Source organism: Prenolepis imparis, unplaced genomic scaffold, assembly GCF_030444845.1.
Source record: "Prenolepis imparis isolate NDT839.2.m4 unplaced genomic scaffold, iyPreImpa1.0 SCAF_3, whole genome shotgun sequence".
NCBI lineage: Eukaryota > Metazoa > Arthropoda > Insecta > Hymenoptera > Formicidae > Prenolepis > Prenolepis imparis.
Genome location: NW_028141161.1, coordinates 10817470 through 10831695, shown reverse-complemented (window position 1 = coordinate 10831695; position 14226 = coordinate 10817470). Strand labels below are relative to the sequence as shown.

The following is a 14226-nucleotide window of genomic DNA, read 5'->3' as shown; positions in this document are numbered from 1 at the left end:
AATAATACAAATTTAAAATAAACAATAACAACCTAAGATTTAATGCTCGTTTAGTTGGCCTAAATAATATTTCACTCCTCAAATAATATATTATTATTGTTTACATTAATAAAGAATAAAAATAGTCAAACGAAAGAAGATAAAGATAATAGTATTTATATTTGTTTGTAAAAAGTAAATGTTTCTTTCAACGCATATTCATTTCATTATTAATTAATTTTCATAATTATAATAGCATGCTGATTAGTATGTCGGTATATCAATTTAAATACAATTAAATTACGGGCGATAAAAAAACGCCAAAAAAGCGGCATAATTAAGACGATTGATACATCACAACTAGGTTCACAAATATCAGCAAAAGAATGGTCAAGTTAAAATATTATCGCTCGATGCTCGATGCACTCGAGTCTCTTTCACGATGCTCGATTACGACACGAAACATGTCCATGTCAAGAGATAAAGAGAGAGATAAGAACGTGAGCTGAGAACGTGATATGATCTCGCATTTTCGACGCATTTTCAAAGTATGATCGATCATCGAACTGTTAAGTCCAGCTGATAGATCGCCGCGTGCGAAACGTGCATTATCGCACGCGGTTACGCGTTATCATTCAAACTACATATAAGTATACAACCGCGCCAACGTCGGCCCAAATATGGCGAATCAAAATGGATCGTGTTAGATTGTAGGAGAGCGTGATGAATTAATGACCGGCGTTATCTCTCCGATTAGTCCGATACGCTGTTAAGTTACATTTACAGCGCGGCTCTTCTACACAGAGTGTCGAGAGCGCGTAAACCGGTTTTAAGTAGGCAAGTGGAGAAAGATATTATTAATAAACTACTTATTAAAAAAAAATTTCTCTAAACATGACCGCGACATTAAAATCCGCATTGATTTGCATAAATTAAAGATTCGATAAATTGGTGAAATAAATTACTTCAATCGCGAAAAAGAACGAATGTAAATTGAATGTTTATTTCTCCGGATGCAAGTTGAAATCAGAAAGTGATAGATGTTGCACAAGCGTTATCTGAATTATGTCCGCGCAGAGTGCACGTGCAAAAAGATAGTTTACATAGTTCATCCGTGGATGTAAAGCTGTTGCACGTGAATAACCGACACCGATGCATACATTGCATATATATGCGCGCAACCAAACATGTCGCGTTTTCATTTCAGCGAGGCTGCAGCAGGTTTTTGCGCGCCTCGCCGTGATTGACAGCAGCGATCGCGACTGCACTGTACATTCACTGCACCGCAATTACGTGTGTAATATGCGCGCCGGGAAATAAATTATGTGCATATCTCGACTTTAATGGATTTATTGTGATATAGCCACGTGCGACGCGTATATCGCGCTAACAAAGCGAGCTTTGATTCGTCTTCATCGGATTACCGAAATTGAATAAAATTGCGAGAAAAAAAGAAGAAATATCGTCTAATGTAATTTTCTTCGGTAAATCGATTTTTCAACTCAGGCGAAAACATTTATGAGATTATCATCTGGAGCATTATTAATGCCCGGGATGTTATTCGCGCGCTGATCGCTCTCCTGTTGCGAAACTCGCGAGAAGAAGCATCGATCATCGATTTCCTCTACAAGCCCGCTTTCCTAAGAGCCGCTTAAACCGCGATAATACAATAACAAAGATTGATGCGACGAGATTACGCGATCGTGCCGCTTCGGATAATTTAATCAGACAGTTCGCCCTCTCCATTTGCGCGGATTAAATCGATTCAACGAAAAATTTATCGCCGCCGAAACGGCCCGGGTACAACCCCGACAAGTCTCTCTCTATCTCTCCTCTCCTCTTCCCCACCCCTTCCTCACCCTCGTTCAATCCCAATTCCGGTAGTTTGACACTAATTGGAGCGCAGGTACGACCCACCACCGTTCGACTATATCCATTACGGTGGGCATAGATATATGTGGACATTTGCCGTTAGCTGGTAATACGCGCGGAGGATTCGACAGAATAGCTATTTCGTAAGGGCGGCGAAGTGAGGGTCGAGGCCAGTGTCCCCTATTATCTCCTTTACTCGTGGGCAAAATCCCGCCTTCCCTTCTTCTTTCCCCTCGCGTCTCCCTCGCCCCTCCCCGCGTTCTATATCGTCGCTCTCGAACTTTCATTCGATTCTCCCTGAAATTGCCTCAGAAATTTCGCAGTTCGCCCGGCGAAACTGTATCCGAACTTGGTTCCCCAACTTCTTCCCCGCAACTCAACCTATTTCCGATCGAGTATATATTAAGTCTCGTGTCATGAATTATTTGAAAATCAACTTTCTTCGTGACCTCGTGTGTGGAAGACATATGTGCATCGCTCTATGCAAATTTTAGATAAACAGTAAGGAATCAAAGTTTGCTGAATGTGAATGTTTACTTCAACATTAGCCTAAAGAGCTTATATAAGCGGCAGGCTGTATGTAAATTTCCCAAATTGAGTTTGCGAATGTAATCTCGTATTGTCTAACGTAAACTCAAACAGAGCTTTATCTCTTGTAAAAGCACTTTCAGAAATTATATCGCTCCGAGTCGCCTTGATTTATCTTTATAAGCGTAATTAAGAGCAGAAAATCGCAGAGTAAAGTTAAAAATAATTCTATTTAGTTTTCGTAAATGGCACCATACAATGGTGAGAAAATAATTTCTTTGGGTAAAGAACCTGATTAGAAAAACAGGATAAAAAAAGTTCAGAAACAGATGCAGGGAAAAGTCTACTAATCGTAGATAGACTTTTACTTAACGGATTACACTTAAAAAGGACAATTTACATGCAAAATGCATGTTCAATGTCAATTACTAATATTCGATACAAGACAGAAACTGTAACGGAATGACTATTTCGATAGATGAACATGTGAAGCTTAGAAAGATGTTATAATCTGCCATTCGCGCGAACGACAATAATCCGTACCTTCTAGTCACGCGCGTACCGTACGATGTAACATTTGTGAAAGTATAAGTCCGTATTCACTCGTATTTCGTCCGGAAGAAAAATGACCCCTTTATGAAGACTCGTTTCCTGCATTTATCCTTATTTGCTGCGCGATTCAATTTGCTCGGGCGATGACTTATGATTTCCGGCGATCTATCAGACATGTTTCGGAGATATTCTAGAGTCATTTCGAATGCAAATCGGAAATACGAGACGATGTAAGCGACAAAAACATCTTTCACACTTTCGCGTTCTCTTTTCTTGCAGACTTGTATCTACTAGTTATTATCTATACAATGGTGTATGTATAATACTCGTTTCTCCTTTTATTTTATATGCGTGAATCTTTTAATTTTTATTTAAAATTATCACTTTTGCACTCACCAATTCTGCATTTTCAGTCTGCAATTGCGGCTATCAAGATAATTCCCACGGAAACGCTTGCACCAACCTATAAAAATACAAAATCGATAAAGTATCATAAATAAACTGATAATCCTACGCGATAGTTTACTGGGTATATGTAAATTACTTCATTACGGGATAATATATTTATACGATATTTCTTAATACTTAACACTAAAATAAAAAAAAAAAAATAAAAAAAAGATTATATTCTATATAAGTTATATGTATATGCTATTATAAACAATACATAATAAAATAAAATTATTATAATTTTTTAAATTAATTTTCTAAAAATTTGAATAATTAAATTCTACTAATTGCATATGCCTCCTCAATTCCTCATAAATATAATTTCATAAATAATAAAATTTATTACATATAAATTTTATACAATTAATATAAAAATGGTTAGTTAATATTCTGTAGAAAATTGATACCGAGATTTACAATTTATAAGATAAATTTTTATAGAAACTAGAATTAACTTACTAATTTTTTTCTTAACTTTTTATATGATTAATTCATAATACAATTTATATTATTAGCATTTAAGGAATTAAATGCAATCATAAGGAAAGAGCTTATAATATCTGCTTTAGTTATTTTTTCACTTCCTGCTCTATGGAATAAAATGGGCGTATAATCGACTATCAGAGCTCAGGAGTTGACGTAAATAGCTGTATTAAACGTCTATAGATAATAACGTGCAACGTAATAATATCTATTACGGTGAACGTAAGAAAATGGTATATATTCGGTACAATGGGCCAAGAAACTTTCTTTTCTATCCGTGTACAAGTCTGGGATCTGTGTTCCGTTAGAAAGACATTATTCTGTCGACGTATGACGTTAACGTGAGATCACGGACGATACATCGATTATCGTTTCTCTATATTCTGTTCGACATTTTTGTTACGATGTTCTTAGTGTTACGAGCAGTGCACGTTTTATGTTTATCTTTATGAGCTTTTAACTCAAGGGCGCGTGAGATATGAAACAGGTAAGTATATGCCGACTTTTCCGACAAACAGTAAAAAGAAACATTCACGCAAATGTTAACATCTTAATTTCTCTTTTTCGCGCTCGTGTATTTTCTCTGAAAGGATATTAAATGCGTGCATTATATATTGCTTTAGAGAAGATTGCGATAGCATAGCTATATAAAATCGTAATTTAAATATCTATTTAGATATTTCAAATGTCAGAGGATGAAAAAAAAGTCTTTTTGTGACAAAGTGGACAGATCGGTGTGTACTTTGTTGTATAATACATATGTAAAGAATATATATTAACATAAGATTATAATACTCTCTATAAGTTTTTACGTTGTAACGTACACATTTCTGGAATCAGCAGCGATAACCAAAATAGGACATCAAACATATATTCGATATTTAATATGCATATTCTTCATTTAAATTAGCTTCTTAAAAGATGTATTTATTTTTCACAGATTTAAATTATCTTCAGAGATAAAATAACGAATGCCCCCTTTCTCTTAAAATATGTATTATATATACTATTATATATACTCAGATTATGTTTAAAAGTACGTTTTTCTTTATATATATAAATTTGAGAAGCTCGCAAAATTTTATTACACAAACAGCTGCATCTGTATCCATATATTTCATTGCGTCTGTAATGACATCGGAAAATCTTCCGGTCGAATGTTCTCTCGCTCGATACAGGGCGAGAAGGGAAAATAAACGTCGAAAATCAATGCAGCGTCATACAACTGCGGACGCTTTTCCTAGGAAACCGACAGCAACGCAATAAATATCCAGCGCAGTAAAACCGAGCGTTAATGCACGCTCGGTCGATTTGTTTAATCCGGTCGATATTTCGCACGAGATCCTGTAAGCTATGATCCCGATATGATTTGGCAATCCGGAAATAGGCTCATAAAAGTGTGTAACGTGATAAACCAACCGTGACACGCGCGTGTTTGTTGCTACAGATCTCTAACACCATGATATTTCAAAAGTATCAATATGTTATTGAATATTTTGCGAATCAGTATTTTTATCGAGACTCTTATAAGATAGTAACAATTTATTTTTAAATTTATGATATCGCTTTGCATTTTTTAAATCTATTTTTTGTTCCGATATTTCCGTAGATTTCTCTTTTTTAATGTGTTATGAAGATAAACGATGTGTAAATTCTAGACAATTCTAAGTAAAAGAAAACGCAAATCATTATGCCACCTAATAACGAGACTTTCCATATGAGCTGTCATTAGCGACAACGGTAATTTGTTATACAATGTGGTCGACTACAACACGCGCATGACAACGCTTTTATTACTTTTCGTCGAAGACACGTCAGTCATTTGTCTAATGCTTTATCGTTTACCGTTATTATTACAGCTGGCATTATTGTGTCCTGTATCAGATATTAAAAATTAAAAATGCATCCCAGTCTAGCAAGATGAATGTAATGACGCGAACATTTCATATATATATTAAAATAATTTACATTGAAATCTGAAATTTTTTTTAGGCTCTTGCACAACAATATATTTTAATTTTTCTCTAATTATTAAATGCTTTAAATCATACCGGCATATTCAGCAGCGTATGTGCGACGAGTTTACGAAATGACAATGGATTCCACGTAATTTTCTGAGGAAACTTATCGCGCTCAAAGTAATAACGTTGCTTTTTATCGCTCACGCCGGCAGTGGCTGCTCGTTTGCGAACACGCGGAAAAATCGTTAAAAGGTCGTTAAGCACGAATTACGGTTCTGGTCCGAGCTAGCTGGCCACTGAAAATCGCGTTTTGCTTCGACGCCATGGAATAGAGCCTTTTAGCTCCGGAATGTAGTAAGCCCGATTATTGGCAACGCAAAAGGATAAAAGAATATGTAATTCGTACATACATTTTATTTCTTTGTGCTCTCAAGCCAGTGAAACTCGACATACTTTAACGAGCAACAAATACTATAGAAATCTGTAACCATTGTTATTAAAATGCGATTTTATTATTATCTCAAGAAACAATGATGTCAATGTCAAACTATTGGAAAATAATGAAATGTTACGCAAAGAACTGAAATGTCTTGAAATCTCTTTGAAAGCTATTTATAATTTCGATAATTTTAAGTCTTATAAATATAATTATGTATACAATTTATTATATTCATATAAGTATATATTAAAATTTTTCAGTAAATTCTTACTCGCAAAATTTGAATTTCCAGAATTGTATAATGATAACTACATAACTGAAAAATGTCGGAAATTATTGAAATAAGAATGTCTGTTGCAATATGCGCGACCATTTTTAAGAGAGCGCCTCAAATATGTATATAGATTTCGATACAATGGCAAACTGCAGTGCATATTGCACACACATGTCGCATCCACTATATACTTTATTTTCGAATCGAGACATGAACGAAGCACGCGCAACGCACGCATGCACGCACGCTAGCGTGACACTTGCAATCTCGACCACTCGCGGAAATACATACCGGCTCCGAGTTAATCTGTCGAGAGAGCATGGGCGATACCCGCGGAAAAGTGTCGATTCGTGATTTGCAATGTTATCCTGCTAAGCCAGCTTTACACAATAAAGTGTCGAATATTCAACGAACAAAAATATTTATGCTCTTGCGCAGAATCATAATACCCGAATTCACAGTTTTTCGTATTTATGCAAAGAAAATAATCGTATATTTTTAAAAGAAATCAAGTTGCGAATGAGAGAAAAAATCGTGCAATGTAAACTTTTTATCACATATTTTCTATTATATTTGATTTATATATTGTGTAATTTTAATATAATATTACGAACAATAATTAAACTTATGCGTTTGCATTGTAAGCTTTTATCTTTTTACCTGTTTCAAAAGTTGATATTTAATGATTAAAATAGTTAACGCATATAAAACAAAAAAAAAACTTTCTTTTTATATACATATATAAAACTGCAGAAGACCGTATAAAAAAACATTGAAGGTTTTTTATTACAGGAGGGTACACAATATTTAAATCTCTCAAATATGCTCTGCCACGTTTCTCTCTAATGCAATCCCTTCTCTGTTTTCCTTCCATATAAATAACTCAAAGTCGCCAAATACGTTTTCGGTTGGCTTTTACGTCATCATAAACCGAACGGTAAGTAGCGTCGAGAAAACCTCGTAACCACCGAAGTTGTCACCGCTTTCAGACTCGAGACATAAGAAAACGCACAAGTCGCGAAGAGACAAGACGATTTGTACTTGACGGATTATACTCGGAGAAAGCTCGGAAGTAGCAAGCTGAATATTACAGACCGCTCTTTTATCTTCAGGAGTCGGTGGACGCTTTTACAAGTGCGTCAACGCAAGTACCGATATTACGAGCGCTTTCACGGCGAGGTAAAAAAAAAAAAAGAAAATCGAATAGTCGGCGCTGCCTCAAAAGAAATTCTGTCAGCGTCGACGTCTTACTTACGCTCGTTTGAATCGTCAAATTTATTCCGGCTCATTCCGATTTTATTCTCCACAGGGAAACACGCGAATCTTTGAGATGTAGCTCAAAAATAAAAATAAAAAAACATGAAGTAAATTAAAGCACGATATATTGGATGATTGCAAAAGTTCGTGCCCGATTTGCATAGATGATGGTAATAACTTCAAATCGGGCACGAACTTTTGCAATCATCCAATATATAAAACTATTTCTTTTTTGTTTTAACACAAAAGAATGAAAAGCGTCCTTATTTCCTAAAAATGTTTCTGTCCTAATATAAGTGTATATTGAATGTTCCCACGAACCCGGTAAAAAAAAGGAAAAGAGGTAAACGAAGCAGCAGAGGCAATTTTCGCGTTCGACTTCCACCGGTCTAGTTGTTCCGTTTAAACCGTTGTTCACTTACACCGCGTGATTACCGACGATAGCCGCAATTCTATGTGAATTACTACGAATGTTTTGTACCGATAAAAAAAAAACAGCATCACATCAGCTGGTCGATATAAAAAAAATCAAGTACGATATATTCGTAAACCGTTATGCAGAATCATATATATATTTTTGATAAAATCTTTTAATGTAACTAACAGTAGTAACTAATGTTTTATATATAAATTTTATATATTAATAATATGCTAATGTTAATTTTAACTCGTTTCAGAAATCCTTATCTTTTACTAATGAAGCGATTGCGAGATACATGTCATTACATATAATTGATATTACATTCGACACGACATTTCTTTAGAGATCACGGGTCACGTAATCTTTAAATAAATATTATTTAATTATAAATCGACAAATAATAAATTATAAATAACTTTAAGATAAACTTTCGATAAACTTTGAGATATTTCTATATAAAAAAAAAATCGTGACAAATGCGACAAATATTAAAAACAGAAAACACGAAACTCGTTATGTCAATGTTTTAATTATATTCACGATCGCTTTGAGGTAAGTAAAAAAAATTGCAAGGTGGCCTTTCAAAATAAAACAAAAACAAAATATAAAAAAAAAAAGAAAAAATATCGCGCATCACTGACGCGGCTCGTCGAGCAGCATGCGTTACGAGCGTCTGCTTTTTAAAGTTCCTCCATTGTGGCGTCATTATATGCTCCGATAAGTCCGGTAATGCCCTTTAATAAGTAGCTCGGAAGTATAGCGAGATATTGGAAAAGAGCAATTTGTATTTGACGACTCGACATCTTGTAAACCATACCTATTAACGGAATAAAAAAAAATTTACTTTCCCTCTATAAATTTGCAAATGATAATCGGCTTAAAATGCAATGAACGAGTATCTCTATGTCGAGCAGTCGCAAGTTATTTGCGTGGAATAATAAATACGATCGATCAGGCTTAATGGCGGTGGAATATTTTATAACAATAATATTAATAGCGCTGCTATATTTGTGTAGAAAAATTATTAAGTATACATTCGATGTTTCTAAATGAATCAGAAAAGCTACTAATTTTATTGTACACAGAAATGTACAGAAATATCATCGGTTTATATTTAACTAATTAATTCGTATCGTCTAACAAACAATTTCCTTTCCTGTTTGCTCATATTTTTGCTTTTAATTTTTCTTTCAGTTAAATCTGTGAAATATATTTTATGAACTTTATTACCTCGACACAAAAGTGCTGAAAGTGTTGAATGTGTCTGTTTATTGATGCATTAAATATCAATATGTAAAACCTAACATCAAAAATATCGCATTGAAATATTGCATTGTAATATGAGTATTGAATTATTCTCGTCATCACATTTCCTGAATTTTATCCAATCAAATTTACATAATTAATTACCTCATCGAGAAAATATCCAGTAATCTCATTATAATTCATTCAAATAAATTCATTTAAATTTCTACGAATTATCTAACATTAGTTGACACGAAGTCGATATTTCATCAATGGATTTATATGACCTGAAATGCGAACAATAGAAAATATATCAAATTAATATTTCTTAATACAGTTGTATTAATGAATTATTAAGAACAATCAATTTTATATATTTCCCAGTGTTATTCGCATTTCACAGAGATCTCATATACATAAGTATATACAGTGCGCATTTTAAGATATATAATATATTATAAAATATACCAGAAAAAATAAGATAGTATAAATATACTTTGTGGATGAATTATAGTTAATATTTGTCCATTGAAAATTTGATCAAAGGCCAAATGCTTAAGTTTTCAAAATTGCACATATTTCAACAATCAAGTTTCAAATTAAATATGTCAAAGCTTAATGCGTTCTCATCCTGCACCGAAATGCAAGATTAAAATTTAATTCGCGATAAAGTCCCGCAAATCTAAATAATCTCGTAGTTTATACAAAGTTATGAAACTTTAAGAGAAACAGACTTCAAGTTTCAATATACATACCACAATTTTCCGCAATGTTTTTCGAGCTTTCCCCGGAAACTAGCCTATACCAAGCACAAAGAGAGGAAAACGTACGTTGAAAGAGAAGGGGGAGAGGGGGATTTTTAAACTCAGTCAACGTATGTTCATTTACGACCGGTTGTTAAAAGTCTACGGTTTACTAACGACGCTAACGGGTGTCGCGGTGCAACGAAAAGAGTCGTCGACATATACGAAAGTCGTACTCACAATAGAGTACCTCGTGTAGGTCGATAAATAATCCTGCAGGGCCACCGAGCCGCCACCGTTGAGTCCCGTATGCCGCGTGCGTGTGTTGTGTGTGTGTGTGTGTGTATCCTTTGTCCCACGCGCGATGGTAATCCTATAGGTATCTCTCTTCTCTCTCTCTCCCTCACTCTACCTCCCGTGTCGAAAGAAGGACGAAAAGAAGCACGAAGAACGAAGAACGAAGAAGGCGGCAAAAGAGCCAAACGCACTTTATTATTTACGTATCCACATTGGCCGGCGAAGAAGGGAACAGCAGCAGCAGACACACTCACTCCATTCGCGCATAAGAAAAAACGAGCGGATATACAACGACGCACCAACAACAACGTACGCACAACTCTCACTACCAACTACCAACTTCACGCCGATGTGTATACGCGTACAAGAGACGGGCACGCATGTACACAGAAACACTCGCGCTGCTCGACCGTGTCGCCGGACGAGCCGAGGAGAGCCGAACGGTCGACGAAGAACCTCGAACGAATATCACAAACACACACGCGACGAGGAAAAAGAGACGCGTACATACACGTGCACACAAATCCACACGCTCCGATATCGCCGTTATTGCGAGGAACAAACGCAAGATTTGTTATAGAGAGTCGTTTCTTGCCATCACTTACTATTTCGTGTCACGAAAACGTTTTCAGTAACGCGTTACCTCGATCGTGTTTCGCATATAACGTCGTACCGGCTTGAGCTCTTGGCGTTCACTGAGCCAACGTTCGCCCCTTCCCAATCGCGGCACAATGCTGCCACCATTACCACCACCACTAACTCTACACTACTACTACCATCACCGCCAATTCTACCAACGACGCTGGGCTGTTCGGTACTGCCGCTACGGCTGAGCGCGTGGTTGGCGTGATAGCTGCATTTGTCAGGATGATTCTTCCCTCAAGGGGAATATCGGCGCAATTGCAGTTTATGCAGTATTGAGTTTAGAGTTTGTACACTAAAATTGAAACACGGGAGAGATTAGACCTCTATAGATACGATATTATAAAACAGAAAGATTTTTATATTGAACGAAAATATCAGAATAAAATAATTTTATTACTATTTACAACGCGATAAATAAATAAATATTATGCGCGATAAATACGAATGGGAAAATAATACATTCCGATTCTGAAACAATTGAATTCTGTGATGTTGACAAGATAATAATGAAACAAAATTATATATATAATAAACTTCGATCAATAACGCAATTATATTGTTTTTATTATTACTAGAACACAAGGGCGTGCCATTCCTCGATTTTATATAAAACAGAATGATATTTTTATATAAAGTGTGTTTAAACTTGATTAATATTATTTCACAGAAATCAGCTAATTAAAACGTTAATTTGCTAATTAAATTTTAAAATAAACATATGTTATAAAAATTAAAATAATGTTATAAATAATATGTTATGTTATAATACTTTAAACTCGAATATTTTTTGACAGAAATCAGCTGATAACTGTGTTAAAAATATTAATCGAGTTTAAAGAATTATGACATATTATTTAAAACATATTATTTTAATTTTTATAACATTAATTTAAAAATTATTAGCAAATTAACTCTTTAATCAGCTAATTTCTGTCAAAAAATATTAATGGTGTTAATTTAGTAATTAAATTTTGAAATAAAAATGTTATAAAAATTTGAATAATAATATATTTTAAATAAAATATGTTATAATTCCTTAAACTCGATTAATATTTTTGATAGTTATCAGCTGATTTCTGTCAAAAAATATTAATCGTAGATAAAGCATTATAACATATTATTTACAACATAGTACTATTTTACATTTTATAACGTATTATTATTTTAAAATTTAATTAGCAAATTAATACCACATTAATATTTTTTGACATACATCAGTTGATTAAAACATACATCAGTTGATTAAGACATACATCAGTTGATTAAATCAGTTGGTTAATTTGCTAATTAAATTTTAAAATAATATTATGTTATAAAAATTAAAATAATAATGTTTTAAATAAAATGTTATAGTACTTTAAACTCGATTAATATTTTTTGACAGTTATCAGCTGATTTCTGTCAAATAATATTAATCAAGTTTAAACAAAACAAAATATAAAAATATTTTTTTTTATATAAAATCGAGGAATGGCGCGCGCTTGTGTTGTTCTGAATATTTTCTTTATTAAAATATCCTCCTTTCTTAAAGAGACATGTTAAGTCGATTTTCACAAGTGTTGTCTTTTTTTCGCGATGTTGATTGGCTGCCTCGATTTGCGTTGTGTGTTATATTCATAGCATTGAGAGGCTGTCATCACGAGGGTTAGCAGTTTGACAGTTTGTTCAAAATAAAATAAAATAAAATTATATGTTTTAATACTTTAAATTCGATTAATATTTTTGACAGTTATCAGCTGATTTCTGTCAAAAAATATTAATCGCTGACAAAGTATATATTATAAGTATATATTTTAACATATTATATTATTTACAACATTATTATATAATTAAAGTAATAATATTTTGTAAGTAATATAATATGTTATAATACTTTATTCGTGATTAATATTTTTTGACAGAAATCAGCTGATAACTGTCAGAAATATTAATCAAGTTTGAAGTATTATAATATATTATTTAAAACATAATAATTATTTTATTTTATTTTATTTTGGACAAATTGTCAAACTGCTAACTCTCGCGATGACAACTGCTCGATGCTATGAATGTAACGCACAACGCGAATTGATACAATCAATCGACATCGCAGAAAAACGACAACAATGTCAATAACATGCCTTGTTTAGAAAGGAATTTTTATCATAAATATAAACGTAGAAGATATATTTAAAAAATTATTTTTATTATTAGTATATTTGTACATTTTGTCAAATTAGAAAAAGATGACACTGTATTAATGCACAGAGAGAATTTTCTCTTAAAATTTACCCTGAAAATCATGGTAATCGTGGAACAATATGGTAGGGAAAAAATTTTATGAGAATTTCTCTGATTAATATTTATCACAATAAATATAATATCTATCACAATAAAATATAAAACATGTTTGATTAATTTTACTAAACTGCATAGTAAAATTAATCAAACATGTTTTATATTTTATTGTGATAGATATTATATTTATTGTGATAAATATTAATCAGAGAAATTCTCATAAAATTTTTTCCCTACCATATTGTTCCACGATTACCATGATTTTCAGGGTAAATTCTAAGAGAAAATTCTCTCAGTGTGTAATAATAAAAACAAGCTTGCAATTTTTTTCCAAAAATCCAGATATTATAAGACCTAGAACTTATCTTTAAGATGTTTCTAGACACGCATGCTCGTTACTACACACGTGTCTATTTCACGTGTTATACGATATGGTCGAACAATAAACTATGCGTTTACATCGTCGTAGTCTATCCATTAGTCTTCACCGAAAACTATGAAACTCGCGATGACTTCGTGCCAGGAATTCGTGCGATGAATCTCGCGTGAGTCTGGCTAGAAATAGCCTACGGATAAGAACGAGAGGAAACCGTGTGGCAAGGCGAGGAGTTCAAAAGGAATCGTTCTACCGGCACGCCTATTCACCGGTGCGACTAATTGCGCGATCTTTTGAGACACCGCGCCAAGCCGAGAAGCAACGACTCGCAAACAACTCGCGACCAAAAGACGTTTCCCTCCAGATTCTAGTTACTACTACTAGCTCTAAGTCAACATTTTTAAAATTCAAATTGCACGCAGTCTTC

General features: G+C 33.7%; 1 protein-coding gene across 5 annotated transcripts in view; it reads right to left on the bottom strand.

The window, feature by feature from the left end:
• LOC145934085 (uncharacterized) overlaps positions 1-14226 on the bottom strand; it is a 114043-nt gene that overhangs the window by 91112 nt on the left and 8705 nt on the right. For 2 of the 5 annotated variants that reach the window (XR_014424987.1, XM_083034327.1), the window contains exons 1-2: positions 10445-10675; positions 3328-3394 (exon numbers count right to left, since the gene is read on the bottom strand). The gene's annotated coding sequence lies outside the window, so the exon portion shown is untranslated. The other 3 variants (XM_083034329.1, XM_083034328.1, XM_083034330.1) reach the window with 3 other exon arrangements.